We start from the raw sequence: 13,822 nt of genomic DNA on the forward strand, positions 1-13,822 counted from the left end.
GAAGACAGAGTCAGGACAACCTGACATACACGGACACACAAAGGGAGGGAGAAAGAAATCAGACGGGCAATGTGTACCTTTGGTTCACAAAGGTGAGAACAGACGTGGCGTGTGGATACTTTTCCATTGCCTACAGTGAGGTTTTTGCTTTCTAAGTGAGAAGGGAAGAGTTTGGTTTGGGGAGAGACTAAAAAAAAAATTAGAAAAAGAGAATATAAATATAAATATATATATAAATATATATTTTGTATATATAAATATATAAAATCTTTAAAAAAAAAAGACAACAACAACAAACAAAACAATTCATGGGCCAATACGCTCAGGCTTAATTGTGGCAGGCGAGAATTCTACCACTGAACCACCAATGCAGCTCAGGCTTAACTGTGGAAAAAAACAGTGTACTGTAGGCAGGCTTTAAGCCAATACACATATTTTATGCCCTTCTTTTTGCAGGACATTTAGGACTTGATCTTCAGCATCTGACTAATAAACTCTCCAATTTGCCTGCTGCTATAATTGGGTACATGGAAAATCTGGAGAGTTTCATGTCTTAAAGTACACATGGCATGTGTACCCCTCTTTAGCTAGAGATAGAAAAGCCCGAATCAAAACCATTTCTATTAGAGTAGTGGGATTCTAGGTGAAGGTTGAAAAAAAACCCATTGAATTATTACTGAGAGACTTTACTGGTCAAGTCGCACTCATTGGGTGTGCAAGTTACATGTGGGCAGAGATAATGTAAAAGGCATCATCTCTGCAGGGAACATACCAAGTCTCAGGCACCTGCACACTGAGGGACTATAACTTCTAGAAGCAGAGTGTGGGTATGGGCATTCACCTTCTCCCAATGGACATTGTGCCAGTGGCAATCCCCAGTTTCCTTCAAGGAGCTTCACAGACGGAGGCCATGACAGAAGGGACTGGAAAAAAAAAAGAGAAAAAACGTGAAGGATAGTTAAAAAAAAAAAGTGACTTCAACCAACAGACTGGTCTGAGAGCACATGTGAAGATGAGGCCACCTTGGTGGACTCTTGGAAATATTTGGGAAACGTTTTTAGGAGGCTTAAGTTCCTGCTAAAGCAGCAAAGGTTTGAAGTCACTGTTGATGAGGCCAGGAGAAACTGAACAACGTAACAGGACATAGTGAAGGAGGGAAAGGTTTAGGGGAAAAGCATAATAAATGATTTCCAAAACATCACAAAATATCCCCCCCGACAAGTGTAAAGAAAAAGAGCTGGCGATAGTATACGATAGAAGAAACTCTAGGCAGATAATCAGATAAACTTAGAGCAGTTCAAAGCTCTGTTTCCAACTGCGTATTTGTCTTTGAAAGTCCCTTCGCCTCTCTAAACTACAGCATCCCAATCTGTCAAAGTGAGTTTATGGAATTAGATCACCTGCAAGGTCCCAATAACTCTGAGTTACTATGAGTGTATCATTTCAACAGGAAGTGGTTGACAAAGATACAAAAGCACTTTGATGTACTGTTGTGAATGGAATCCATGCTATGTAAAATTCCACGTTAAGTAAGTGCTGTGATTGCAGAGCGTAATGTGGAAACGTTTAAGAATTTTAATCATGAAGAGTGGTAGACACATGGGATGGTAGATGGAGAGGTAGGTTTGAGATTTATTGTTTCATTTTAGCCATGAGTCTTCTCAGGCATTATGCAATAGGAGTAGGAAAGGCAGTGCTTATGGTACAAGGGAAGGAACACAGCTGCCCCACTTTTGGACCTCAGGCTCTGATTTTTTCCCCTCACTCCCGGTGATATCTTCTAGCCACCAATATTCAATGCCATCAAGTCCTTCCATCCACTGAGCATAGTCCTTTCCCCTGTCCCTCATGACCTGTCATGCACTAATTTCTCTCATTACGCAACTTATGTCCCATCTTCTGCTAGGATCGTCATACTCTTGCCACGTACCTTCAAAACACCACCATCATTGTATTCAGTGGGGAAAACCTCCAATTTGGTTAATCAAGTCTTTGCCTGAACGTGTCTGTACCTGCACAGCTGAGCTTGACTGAAAGAAACACAGTAGTCAGCAACGCCATCCTTCCATTTGCTCAGGCCAAAAATCAAACGTCAGCATTGCTTTCTCCCACTCCCCCAAACCCTATATATCCAGTGTGTCAGGAAATCTTCTTAACTCTGCTTTCAAATAAATCCAGAACGTGGCTCAGTATCAACATCCACTGATACAGTCTGGTTCAAATTGTCTATGGAATATTGCAATACCCTGTTGCGACTCCCTCTGCTTCTCCCACTGTCTCCTTCTATCATCTAGCTAGAAACTGGAGCCATCCTTTAAAACTGTAAATCAGATATCTTCACTCCTCTACTCAGAATCATCCATTCACTTTTCGTCTTAGAGAAAAATCCCATCTCAAGCCCTTATGATGACACACAAGGACTCACGTAATTTATCAAGTTCACCTCCTTCACCCCTAGTATTTCCTGCCACATTCCTTCCTGTTCTCTGTGGTTCAGCCTCACCACCTGTAGGCTCTTCCTTAAACTTGCCAAGCCCACTCCATCATGGGGCCTTCGCACTTTTGTTCTCCGTGACTGGTGTACTCTCCTGCCAGATATCTGCTTGGCTCCCTCCCTTATTTCATTCAAATCTCTGCAAATGTCACCTAATCAGGGGAATATACTCCCTAACTACCCACCTGTCCCTCTTCATTCCCTTACTATGCACTACCACTTCTTTGTAACTCTTAGCACATCGCACACATATTTTTGTGATCGTTTATTGCCTGTCTCTCTCACTTAAACATGAATTTGGAAAAGCAGAGATTTTGTCTCTTTTGTTTACTGTTTTATCTCCAACAGCTAGAATAGTAAATACCCATTGTAAATGGATAAACGGAGAAGCTAGATTTAGAGCATAAATCTAGTCTTCTAAACCAGTCATTAATTCATTCAGCAAAATTAACTGAAGGGCCATCATTAGCCAGGCAATGTTCTTAGCACTTGGAATCAGTGAGTAAGATTTATGACCTCAGGGTGTGAATGGGGGCAGAGGCTGGAGAGACATGTTAAATAAATAGGTAAGCTGATCAATTAAACCGGATACATTCAAAAGTAATTCTAAGTGCTATGAAGATAATGCAACAAAGTGTTTAGCAAGAGAGCTCACCAGTTCAGGTCTTGTGAGAAGGAGACACTAAGACAGAATGAGATGTGCAAGTGGTTCATTAGGGGAAGACAGGAGAACAGGAAGAGCGACTACAAATGGGATGCATTTCTGACACCTGCTGGGGAGAAGGAAAGAAGAAGGACTGGGTAGGTACAGCCTCAGACTAGGGTACAACACTGAGAAAATCTTGACCAGGCCAATGGGGTCCCTTCCCCCACCTCCTAGTAAATATTGCTCATTGGAAGAGTCCTGCCTTGGGCAGAAACAGCCCAGGACTTGTGCCCTCACCTTGCTCAGTCACAGACTCTGACCACTGTCCGAAGGGTAAAGTCTCAGACCTACACTGAACACTGCAATGGATCTAAAGATGGAGAAGTTGGAGTCAGTCAGTCAGCTACACTCCCCTAAAGAGTTACCTGAGGATCCACTTCCATGGTCAAAACAGGAAGTTACTCTGAGAGAAGGATTCGGTACTTGTTAGCCACCTGTTTAGAAAGAACCTTACAAGGAGGTGACACTTTTGAGCTAAGAAGTAGAAGATAAGGAAGAACCAGATTTAAGGAAGAGGATTCTGATCTCCCGCACTGACAATGTGCAAATGCAAAGTCCCTGGGGTAGAACTAAGGTTGGCCCACTCAAGGAACTCAAAGGGTGGTTTGAAGTATAAAAGTGAAGATGAAGGGGTAGGAGACAAGACAGATGAGGGCTGCAAGGTAGGCCAGGGAGCATTGGGCAGACCATTCAAAGATGGGCAGAATTTATGTTAACTTTATTCTAAATTAGAATTTATAAGCCTCAAATTTTTCATCAAAACTGAACACATAAGCAGAAGGGCTGGGATGATTAAATAACATAATGTATAACCTAATTCCTGGCACCTGTCTGCTCAGAATTACAGTACTTTAATTTTTGCTTTGTCAGATCCAAGAGTTTAAGCATTTCACTCTTTAGCAGACTGGGAAAGAGAAGAGATTAAGGTAGAGAAGACGATTGAGAGCTTTGAGAGCCAAGACAAGGGATTTGCATAAGTTCCAAAGAGGAAAGATTAGGTCATAGTCAAATCTGTGATATGGTATCCATTTGTATCTTGATGGCCAATCCTCAATTTTTAGAATATATTTTTGTGATTCCTACCTGCTTTGTCTTTTCGTGGGTCTCAGGCTTCCCACTTCTCTTTTTGAGAATAAGCCCAGGAATGGGCACTTTAACTTTGTCTTTCTCCCACATTTGTTCGACTTTACCAAAATTCCTAAAATGCTGTTCTGATAAAGAATCAAGTGAACATTGGGCCAAGCTTGAAGCAAAGGCTAGCATCTCAAGGAAAAAGCTACCTAGCTTTATTAAAGGTTATGTGTTTATTTACTACATTGGATTTAAAAAGATCTCCATTGACACCTCCCCCTCAGTTTATGCTCCCTGCTGGCTCAGTTGTTTTTTCTTTCACTCTAGCTCTCTGCTTCAGCTATGAAACTGGCACGTGTGTCTCTTGTTCTGCTCAGCCGGAAATGCAACAGAAGGATTGATCAGGACTGGGAGTCGAAGCCAGGCCAAAGAGATTCAGGGAAGCACTGAATGCCTTTTTGTCCTAATTACAGTTATTGGCAATATTATTCCAAATAAAGGCAGTAAGGAGTTTTGCAAGCATTTGTTCAATATCGCCACCTTATTAGGTTATATACGGGTTAGGGACTAAATGGGACAAAATAAGCTTCATATTAAGTTATTAAGAAAGGAGCTCTTTGTATGAGTTCAGGGTCTCTGAATGGGGAAAAAATCACACAAGGGACTTTAAGACATGAAACTCTCCAGATTTTCCATGTACCCAATTATAGCAGCAGGCACATTGGAGAGTTTATTAGTCAGATGCTGAAGATCAAGTCCTAAATGTCCTGCGAAAAGAAGGGCATAAAATATGTGTATTGGCTTAAAGCCTGCCTACGGTACATGTTTTTTTCACAAGTAAGCCTGAGCATATTGGCCCATGAATTGTTTTGTTTGTTGTTGTCTTTTTTTTTTTAAAGATTTTATATATTTATATAAATAAATATTTATATATTTATTTGACAGATCACAAGTAGGCAGAGAGGCAGGCAGAGAGAGAGAGGAGGAAACAGACTCCCCGCTGAGCAGAGAGCCCGATTCGGGGCTCCATCCCAGTGTCCTGGGATCATGACCTGAGCCAAAGACAGAGGTTTTAACAGGTGCCCTGTTGTTGTTGTCTTTAAGTAGGCTCTACTCCTAGCATGCAGCCCACTGTGGGGCTCGAACTCACTACCCTCAGATCAATACCTGAGCTGAGATCGAGAGTCAGATGCTTAACCCACTGAGCCACGCAGGTGCCCCCAACGCACCAACCCCCTCAGATTTTTAATATGTGATCACTGGGAGGTGCTGCTGGCCCTCGAGCTTCGGCCCCGGTTCAACCTCCTCCTTTTACAAAGCTCTACTTGGGATATAGGGGCTGCAAAGCTACGACACTGTGGGGCTTTGATTCAAAGTGCTCCTACTCCTTTTCGAAACAGCTCTTTGGGAACTCCTAGATGAGTAAGGTTTCTATTGCCAGGGCACTTTCAAGCATTTCTAGGTCCTAGAAAGTAAAATTTCAAATAATTTCAAAGCTTTACCCTAATCTCTAGCAATTCTCAAAGCAGAGCTAACAACCGACCTACACTGTGTTGAGCCATTAACAATTGATTTTCCACGAGAAAAAGATTATTTGGACACAGAGTCAGACTATTGAGAAAGGTAAAGTAGGGCACCGGCTTCTTTTCAGAAGTTTGGCTTCCATAAAATTGTTGAGACTTCTAACAGAAAGTGACTCACTGAAGAGCATTTTGGATAGCACAGGAAAACACTGAAAAGAAAATGTAACAGAAGTACTGTGAGTGCAGTGTGGTCAGTGTTCATGTTGATAATTTTATTTGTCCTGACTTCATGGAACTATGATATAATCCATGTGTAGGATTCACATGGATTTAACATATTCACAAGGATTGTGCATCGTTACCCCTAATTTCAGGACATTTTCATCACTCCAAGAAAGAAACCCTGTCCCCTTTAGCAGTCATTCCCAATTCCCTACTCACCCCAGCCCTTGGCATCACTCATCTGTGTTCCATCTCTATGGATTTGCCTGTTCTAGACATTTCTAGAACATGAATTTCCATTCATGTAATTCATGTAAATGGAATCATACAATGTGTATTTTGTATCTTAGCATAATGTTTTCAAGTCTCATCCATGCGGTACAGTACTTCATTTCCTTTTATTGCTCAATATTATCCCATTGTATAAATACACCGCATGGTTTAGTTTACCATTCATCAGCTGGTGCATATTTGGGTTAGTTCCACTTTGAGGCTATTGCAAAATGGGCTGATATGTACATGTATGCGCATGTATTTGTTTAAATACCTGGTTTTTCTTTGTCTTGGGCATATACCTAGGAGTAGGACTGCTAGGTCCTATGGTAACTCCATAGTGAAGTTTTTGAGAAACTGCCAAGCTGTTTTCCAAAATGGTTGCACCCTCGTATTCCTAGCAGCAGCAGATGAGGGCTGATGTGTTTAGTATGAGATCTTTAACTGTTTGGTTCTGCTGCTGAAACCAGACCAGACTTTGTGTGACGCTGCAATTTCAAAGAACACACACACACGCACACAATCAAGAACATTGAGAATTGCATGGTCCTTTGTTACTATTTGGTCATTTTCTTTCTCAGTTGTTTTTTTTTTTTTAAGAATTTATTTATTTATTTATTTATTTATTTATTAATTATTGAGAGAGAGAGAGAGAGAGAGCACGCACCCAAGCAGTCAGAGTGGTAGGCAGAAGCGGAGAGAGAAGCAGGTTCCCTGCCGAGCAAGGAGCCCAAAGTGGGACCCCATCCCAGGACTCTGGGACCATGACCTAAACCGAAGGCAGCAGCCCAACCGACTGATCCACCCAGGCATCCCTTCTTTCTCAGTTTTAAGATTCATTTTGGTCAAGCTATTTTTACTCGTAATAAAGAATTATCACAGGGCACCTGGGTGGCTAAGTGGGTTAAGCCTCTGCCTTCAGCTCAGGTCATGGTCTCAGGGTCCTGGGATCGAGCCCTACATCGGGCTCTTTGCTCAGTGAGGAGCCTGCTTTCCCACTCTGTCTGCCTCCCTCTCTGCCTCCTTGTGATCTCTCTCTGTGTGTCAAATAAATAAATAAAATGTTGTTTGTTTGTTTTTTTTTTAAGAATTATCACATATCACAGTGCTGGTCACAGAGTAGGAATTCAACAAACACCTATTAGATGAGTGGAGAAGAGGTAATCTTAGTGGTTTCATTAAAAAGCATGAAAAGCATTTCATTAAAAAGAATGTCTTCTTTTCTGGCCCATAAAGTGTGTTACCACTGTTCTGTTGTCATAACATCTGGAGGAAGGAAAGTAAATCCAGTGCAGTAACAGGAGCCCAGGAGTGAGGAGACACCTAGGCTTTAGCTCTGTTTGGAAACTAATTTGCTATAAGCCATTAAGTAAATGATTATCTTCAGTTTTCTCATCTGTCATATGGTAATGATAATCTGTTTTCATCACTTGACAAGTTGTTGGGCGGATCATAGGAAATAATACATTTATAACCCTGAGTCAGCTGCTGCCTCCCTGCCCTTGAGTGCCTCTGATTCTGCTTTTCTACATTTCCTCTGTTTCTTACTGATTTGGTCCAGACGTGCTTAATTTAATTACACACACACACACACGCGCGCGCGCGCACACACCCCTCATTCAAGTGATGTCCACAGAGCAGACATATAACCCAAATTACTCAGAAACAACTAAAAATCACATATGGGTTATTTCTCTTCTTAAAAGACTTTGGTGGGGGGTAGGTAGATAGGAATGCTCGGGGTATCCTACAACCAGCGAGATTCTTTCTTCCATGGAGCTTTGTTACCCAGCAGCTTGCTTCTACCACCCCCCCCATGTCCTCCCCTCTTAGGAGAAAAAATCTAATACCTTTCATTTTGCCAAGCAGAGGTCCCTTCTGTACTCTTTTGTCTTTGGGACTCAGATGGCACCCACAAACTCAGTATCTCAGATTCTCTTTCAATAGCTTGCCAAGGTGTTTTTCCTCTTAATAAAAACAGTTCTATCCCTCAGAGAAATTCTGTTTCTATCTGTTAATACAATAGTTCCTCCTCACCCCCCCTACCCCCCCACCGCCCCACCCCCGCCATTTCATTCACATGAAAAAAAGGGCTTTGGAAAGTTTAGGATAGCAATGGATACTTTAGGGATTTTATGTCTGACAATCCCTTTTCCTGGTAGGGAAGAGGTGTTTCTCTTTCCAATCTATTGGAAAATAAAATAGAGAGCAGTTCTCACCAGCCATTTTAACTTGTCCTTATTGTTCATCACAATACGGGACTATGGGTGGGCATATAATCCGAACATAACGATTCCCTGTGAACCTGTAGTTGGAAATGAGAGATCAAACGTCTTCAGGCGACTGGATCTATAAAACAGAGTTCTGGCTTTACGGGTAGCCACATTTTCATTCAAGGAGAAGAAGAAATCTATTTGTAGGTATTTTTCAAGAAATGCTTCAGGGAAACAGAACAAACAGAAGAGAGAAGGAGAGGTGACCGGTTCTAGTTCTTGGTGACTTTGATGTGCTCCTGGTTTCAGATATCAGGAGATGGTTTTGTATCCCTATAATCTAACCCTCTGTCTACCTTTTGTTCCCCCTTAAGCAAGTTGGACTTGATCTCTATAGTTTGCAATCATAAGATTCCTAATAAATATTTACCAAATGAGAATTTGATATTACTATTAACATTTTTCTAAGCTTCCAGGAATAATATCTCTTTTGGTTTGTAAATGTATTTATATGTTTTACCTCATTTGATTCTCATGACAACCTGTGATGTAGGCAGCATAATATCTATTGTCCCATTTTATAAATGAGGAAATTGACTTTCAGAGAAATCAACTGACATACCCTTGGTGAAATAATAACTAGCAGAGCCAAAAAGAGAGAACAGAGCTTCTGGCTACTTCTGTGACCCTCCAGGAATGATGTAAAGAGGAGTGGCTTTTGACTGAATTTCCAGTATACTGACATTAAAGGTTTAACTGTTGGAAACTTTTAACAATTCTTAAATCCCACTTATTACACATTACATTGCAGGAAATTGTAGTAAAATTCCAGTGTAGGACATAGGCTGCAACCCCCCCTTTTTAAAAGATTTTATTTATTTATTTGACAGAGAGAGACACAAGAGAGGGAACACAAGCACGGGGAAGGGAAGAGGGAGAAGCAGGCTTCCTGCTGAGCAGGCAGCCTGACTTCAGGATCATGACCAGAGCCTAAGGCAGACCCCAAAGGACTGAGCCACCCAGGCGCCCCAGGAGGCAAAACCCTTATTAATGAAACAAATGATTGAAAAAGACTCTACTGTACTGCTCTTATCCAAGGAAGTCACATGATTTTATTTACGGAGTAGGTAGCATAATGGGTTCAAATTTGAAAAGACTTTTTTCTAGCAATGTTAAATACAGTATTTATATTTTATTTGTATGTAATATCATAAAATAGTTCCTCTTACGCATCTATAATTTTCTCTGTATTAAACTTGAATCTTTTGCTGTCTAAGAACCAAGCAATGGCCTTGGAACACTGGGAATATATAATTCACACAATACAGAAACGCTAAGCACAGAGCATACTAAGAGTATAGTATACTTAGTATACACAGAGTATAGTAATTAGCATTACTAAGTATTATTTAGTATACTAAGAATACTTGGAAAATCAAGAAGGAACTACTCTGTTTATTTCTCTTAAGGTAGAGTGCATCCTAAGTTCTCTGGAGATAACATAGTTACAGACTGTTGATACCTGAAGCAGATCTCATAGGATGGAACACAGAGACCTGAACTGGGCCAAGAACAATTCCATTCCACATCCCTCCACGAAACCCTGGAACTGGCCTACATAGGTGGGGAAACATCACACTAGAGATAACACACACTTCTCGGGAGGGCAGGACCGGGGGACTAGTCCATGTAGGCTCTGTGTCTTCTGAGACTACTGAGGACATCTCAGAGACAGGCAAAACGGACAGGTTAAGGCCAGAGCTTTTTGTGCCTTATATCCATGACCTTGTGTTCTGTTTTTTAAAGAGCAGTATTTATCTAAAATTATTTTAAAGTGTTCTCAGAGTGGTGAACTCGTCATATAACATATTTTCCCAATTAGAACTATCTTACATAGATTTTTTTTAAATTAGCTGTTAACAGAAATCTTTATAATATATGCTATTTACATTATATCATGTCAATGAATATTTACATTACGTCTTAAACGAAAGGTATGAAACAGGTCAGATCTCATTTATTATCCTTAGGAACTTCTGTCTATTACAACAATATGTGCAGGAGTTGGGTAAGGTCACTTGGACCAAATATCTTTGGACAACCCTCCTGTCTCTGATTTCAGCCTCTGTTGGTGCTCCCTCTGCCACTGAAAACTCTTCTTGCCACGACTTGTGCTCCTCCTGGAATGCACTGTGACCAGTTCTGCATCCCATTCTTGCCCCTTCTTACCCAATAATCCACTATTGCTTTGGCTTTCCATTATTCTCATTGCCTTAATAATTTTCTAAAAATTTCTCCTGGTCTTATCCAATTCTTTTGATACTAATCGTAAGAGGTACTTGGCTTTTGTAAGCATCCCTCACAAATAAAAATATCCCTTAATGTGTTTCTCCTACTTGTATATAAAAGTGAAAATTTAGAAACCATCTACATGGTCAGTAAAAAAGTATGTATCTAGTATTCCATACAGTGAAATACTAAACAATCATTCAAAAAGGCTAAATATAGATCTGTATTTATTGACTGCAAACGATGTTTGTACAATAACACTAAGGAAATAATTTATAAAAGAACATTTTATAAAAAACAGATGTGAATATATATATGTAAAAGTCTTTGTATATACAGAAGTGTTATTAAATAGAAATATAATGCAAGTCACACATGCAATTTAAATTTTCTTGTAGCTACCATAAAAAAACTAAAAATAAGTAGATTACATTTTAAAATGTATTTTATATAATCTATTATATCCAGAATACACATGGAATCCATAAAAAAGTTATTACTGATTTCTTTGGCACTATTTTTTATATTGTCTTTAAAATCCAGTGCATATGGGCACCTGGATGACTCAGTCAGTGAAGCATCTGCCTTCAGCTCAGGTTATGATTTCAGGGTCCTGGGATCAAGTCCCATGTCAAGTTCCCTGCTCAGCGAGGAGGCTGCTTCTCCCTTTCCTCTATTGCTTCCCCTATTTGTGCCCTCTTTCTGTCAAGTAAATAAATAAATAAATAAATAAAATCTTTTTAAAAACTCCAGTGCATAGTTTACATTCACAGAACATCTCAAGTCAGACATTATATTTTCATTAAAGCAAAATGTACTCATACCAAACAATAAAGTGGTTTTTGGAAGAAACATTTTATACTGCTTTAGTTTTAATTTTGATTTTATTAAAAATAAATAGGCAAATTAGCAAACTAAAAATTCAGTTCCTCATGTGCAATAGCCAAGTTTTAAGTGCTCAATAACCGTATCTACATCTCTATGGGAAAAGCCTGGAAAATGTCCAACAAAATATTAATTGAGGTTTTAATCAGTTGATGGATTAGCAGGTTAATCTTATTTTTCTTATATATGTTTTATAAGATTTCTGCAATTATATATACATTTCTTTGGAACTTTAAAAAAAAGGAGGGAAGAAGGATCCTTCTAAACTTAATACGTTTGTTTTATTTTTATTCTTTCGACTGTGCCGTTATTCCAGGTCATCTTGGATTATTTTTATTTTCTGGCTTTTTCATACAATTGAGGGTGTTGGGGCACTTAGTTTGGGTTAGAGTGTGATGCTATCCAATTTCACATTCCTTGGCCTTTTTCATATAACAAATATGCTTTATAAATAATCTACTCATTTAGACATGTGTTTATTCAATAATGACCTCTCAGGCGCTATATAGGGCAGACGCTGGCCTGGGCCTAAGAAAATATAACAGTGGTCCAGAGAAATAATGTAATAATGTCCCTGTTCTCTGGGAGCTTCCATTTAAATGGACATTCACATGGATAGACAGTGAACGGGACACCAAATAGAATGTTTTTGGGTGGGGGTCAGTTGTGATCAGCAAAATAAAGAGAGAAGATAAAGAGTAGTAGACAGAGGCCACTTTAAATGGTATGGGGAAGGGAAGGAATCTTCAAAAGTGAGAACTTGAAGCTGAAGTACGATGGATGAGAATGAGGCTGGTGAGGACGGGAGCGGGGAGGAACTCAGGTCAAGCAGGGATCAGGAACATGGCTACCGGAAGAGCAGGAATGGAGGCGAGGTGGCTAAAGCCTGGAACAGAGCCCAAAGGTGATTCCAGGGACCTGTTTGCAGAAGTGAATAGGAGCTGGATGACGGAAAGGCAAACTAGGGAACAATGAGAAGAAATTAAATGGAGAGGCGATGCAATCTCATTTTATTTCTTAAAAGAACATTCTTGCCACAATTTGGAGACTGGAAGAACTGTTAACAAGGGAGAGTAATTAGAAAGCTTTTGCATTATTTTAGGAAATACAGGAAGATAACTTAGAACAGGGCAGGTGCACTTCAGAATTAGAATGGACATCTATTAGATAAATTTAAGACATATTTTAGAGTTAGATTAACAAGACCTGGTAAGCAACTGCATGTCAGGAATGATGGTGTGGAACAGAGAGGAATCAAGCATCGTTTTTAGATTTTGTTATTATTGTTGCTTCAGTAAATGGCAGAGCCCTTGCATGAGATGGGGAAGCAGGGAGAGGAATGGGTCAGCAGGGATAATGATTCAATTACCTTTTGAATATTTCAACTCAGACCTCTAAGGGAAGATAGCAGGCAGGTGATTGAACACATGTGTCTAGAATGCATGATCTAGAATTCCCCCCGGTCTGACCTGACAAATACATTTAGTATGTGGAAGCACAGAAATGCCATCTAGAGCTACGACAAAGAAAAAATAATCTAGGAAAGATATGGATAATAAAGAAGAGGAGGCAAACCAAATCTTGGGTCAGAAGTAGAAGAAAGGATGTAAATCAGAGTCTGACTTTGAGGTAATAGGGAGGCTGGAGGAAAAGCCCAAAGCTGTTAGGTCACAGAATTCAGGGGGAAGGGTTTCCAGAAGAGCATTGCCCACATGTTGAATGCTGTCAAGAGGCCGAGTAGGATAAACGCAGAGAAATTACTATTGGAATTGGCAACTCTGAGGTAATTGGTGACCTTGAAAAGAAGAGTCAGTGGAAAGGGCAGATAAGTGAAATGTGTGTAGTTTGATGGATGGACTGGAGAAATAGAGAGTTGGAGAGGATAGGCAACTAAATAGAGAATGTCTGCTAGGAGGACAAGGAAAATAGGACAGTAACTGGAGGAAATGAGGGGTTAGGGAAGAGATTTAAAAATGGAAAGAGTAGGGCGCCTGGGTGGCTCAGTGGTTTAAGACTTTGCCTTCAGCTCAGGTCATGATCCCAGGGTGCTGGGATGGAGCCCCAAATTGGACTCTCTGCTCAGCGGGGAGCCTGCTCCATCCCCCTCCCCCGCCTGCCTCTCTGCACATGTGATCTCTGTCTGTCA

The sequence above is a fragment of the Lontra canadensis genome, unplaced genomic scaffold, assembly GCF_010015895.1.
Source record: "Lontra canadensis isolate GAN:19392208 unplaced genomic scaffold, GSC_riverotter_1.0 scaffold48, whole genome shotgun sequence".
In the NCBI taxonomy this organism is placed as follows: Eukaryota; Metazoa; Chordata; class Mammalia; order Carnivora; family Mustelidae; genus Lontra; species Lontra canadensis.